This window comes from Phacochoerus africanus, chromosome 2 (genome assembly GCF_016906955.1).
Source record: "Phacochoerus africanus isolate WHEZ1 chromosome 2, ROS_Pafr_v1, whole genome shotgun sequence".
NCBI lineage: Eukaryota > Metazoa > Chordata > Mammalia > Artiodactyla > Suidae > Phacochoerus > Phacochoerus africanus.
In genome coordinates, this window is record NC_062545.1 from 55,457,069 (window position 1) to 55,460,138 (window position 3,070).

The window sequence follows — 3,070 nt, forward strand, 5'->3', positions numbered from 1 at the left end:
ATATATGTATATATATTCACAAATTTGCATATCATAAGGCAGGGGCCATGCTAATCTTCTCAAAATCATTCCAATTTTAGTATATGTGTTGCCAGAGTAAGCAGTGTAACTAACGTTTAACTTGGCCAATAAAGAGAGACCAAAAACAGCTGATTGGCACTACAAATAAACCCATGCCATATATTAGACCTGATCCCTAGCAATATTTTCCATATGTGCCTTCAGTCATTAAGTGTCAGTGCTCTTAATCAATGGAAACATATGTCAACTGGGTTTATTGCATATGAAAAATGCACAGGAACAAACAGAAGAAATAATATGTTGTTTCCAGGAGCAAGTAAGAGATTATTGATCATGATACATGAGCGTTCACTCAGGCACTTTGCTATAGATGAGTGAGCTAGAGAAAAGAAAAACAGGTTGGTGAAATAGACCTCCTATAAAGAGGTGGATATTCTTCATGCTTTTGACAAACTCAATTTGTGAGTATAAATCTGTGCTACAGAGCTGGCCACCCAGCAACCACACAAAACCATCTGCACTTCCCTAGTAACTGCTCAGAAAAACGTAACTCTCCTGTTTTCAAAGCTAATAATGTGAGACACAAAAAGAAAACATAGAGAATTGACAGAAATTGCAGGAAGCTAGAATCTTTGCTGATGCTGAACTTAGCATTCTGGCAAAAGCTTTCTCTAATTAGGCAAAATCCTATCTATAGGGTATTTCCTAGGATAACTTTGAACACCTATTCTTTTTAATAATCAGTGCTTATCAATTCATTCAGTAAAGAAATTTAGTTCTCTATGAGAACTGCCAGCAGGCATCATCATTTATCTTTATACAAATCATAGTGCCTAGCTCAGTATTTGATAGAGTAGGCGCTAGGGAGATGTGTATTGACTTGCTGAATGAAACGTGAGTATGTATTGAAAGTTCCATGTTGTGTGATCAAATAAAATTCTCCAACAGGATTCAGAACAAAGGCACTGGTTTAGTATGTGCACCATTTAGGCTAATTTTTCTCACCATTCAGACCAGATTATAGGACCACTAAGGAAAACCTACTGCACATCCCCAGTCTAAACAGGGCAGACTATGCTTCATTCATAACGCTGGTCTCAATCATGTGTGACAGATGCGTTTCCCCAGGCCCACGCCCAGCATCACAGCTACCCACTCCTATTTCCAGTCTGGGCACCTACCAAGCTATGAAATAGAATCATTAATTATATAAGCAAAGCAAAATGAAAATAATTGGTGGGAGGAGAGGGAAGGGAGGGATAATTCCACACAGTCCATGGTATTTTGTGCATTGTATTTGATTTCATTTTATTTTACCTTTAAAAATAAATATACAAAACATGCATAAATGCACAAATATGACTGTATCAACGTACTTTTATTGTATATTAATTTTTTTTCTCTTTTCTAGTTCCCCCTCCCTCACTGTCCCCCTTTCTGCCTTAGGCAGCCCAGTCTACCATAATTTTCTTTCTTTTTCTTTTTTCTTTTATCTTTTTTGTCTTTTGTCTTTTTAGGGCCGCACCTGTGGCATATGGAGGTCTAATCAGAGCTGTTGCCGCTGTCCTGTGCCACAGCCACAGCAACATCAGATCCAAGTCTTATCTGCGAACTACACCACAGCTCATGGCAATGCTGGATCCTTAACCCACTGAGCAAGGCCAGGAATTGAACCTGCAACCTCGTGGTTCCTGGTCAGATTCGTTTCCACTGCGCCACAATGGGAACTCCCTTCTTTCTTCTTATACAAGCATATGAGAAATCTACTAATCATATACACATGTAGGAGTTTGTAATTGTTTTACACAAACTGGATGATTTTATGCACTCTTTGGCATCTTGCTTTTCTCACTCATGTTACCTCTTGATAATCCCTCCAAATCAACCGGAATAGGTAGCTCCTAATATGGTAGAATCTTTGTACTGGATGCATAAAATTCCCCCATCTTATTTATACAGGATAAATTCCCTGGAGTGAAATTTCTGGGACAGAGTATATATATGCAATTATAATTTAATACTCTTGCCAGATGTTATATTACCAAAAGGCTATAACAATGCATATTTTCACTGGCAGTGAATGAGAGAAACCTTTGCATTCCCACCAGCGATAGGTATTATTGGGCTTTTCAATTCCCATCTGTCTGAGAGTTATAAAATAATATATTGGTGTTGCTTAAATTTACATCTCCAGATCACTAGTAAATTTGAGGATCTTCATATGTTTGCTACCTATTTGAATTTTCTATTCTGTGAATTGTTTGTTCATGCTTTTTGATTATATCTCTACTGGGGTCTTTTGGCAACTTGTCTCAATTTGCGAGGTGTCTTTGAATGTTATAAATATTAAACATTTGTTTGTTCTCTGTATTGCAAATATTTTCCCAAGGCTTTCATTTGCATTTTGACTTGGTTTATAGTATCTCTTGACATACTTACACAATCAAATAGTCTATCTTTTCTTTAACAGTTTCTAGGTTTCCAGTCATGAGTAAGGTATCTCTGCCCCTAGATTTTTCATATAAACACCTAGATTTTTTAAAATAATATTTTATTGAAGTATAGTTGATTTATAATGTTGTGTTTATTTCTACTGTACAGAAAAGTGATTCAGTTATACATATATATACATTCTTTGTCATATTCTTTTCCACTATGGTTTATCACAGGATATGGAATACAGTTCCCTGTGCTATACAGTATGATGACCTTGTTGTTTATCCATTTACTATATAATAGTTTGCATCTGTTAATCCCAAACTCCCAGTTCATCCCTCCCATATCCCCCTTTGGCAGCCACAAGTCTGTTCTCTATGTCTGTGAGTCTCTTTCTGTTTCATAGATAAGTTCATTTGTATAAGCACCTAGATTTTGTTGTAAGATATTGATGTTTTTAAATTAGGAGTTCCCTATTGGCTCAGCAGGTTGAGGATCTGGTGTTATCACTGCTGTGATATGGGTTCAATCCCTGGCCTGGGAACTTCTACATGCCTCAAGTGAGGTCAAAAAAAATTTTTCAATATTTTTACATTAAAATTTTAACCCATTT

General features: G+C 36.5%; 1 non-coding gene across 1 annotated transcript; it reads right to left on the bottom strand.

Annotated features, from left to right (window-relative positions):
- On the bottom strand, positions 1-102 carry LOC125121688 (U6 spliceosomal RNA). The gene has a single exon (XR_007133564.1). It is a non-coding gene; the product is annotated as a U6 spliceosomal RNA (small nuclear RNA).
- Between the last annotated feature and the right edge of the window lie 2,968 nt (positions 103-3,070).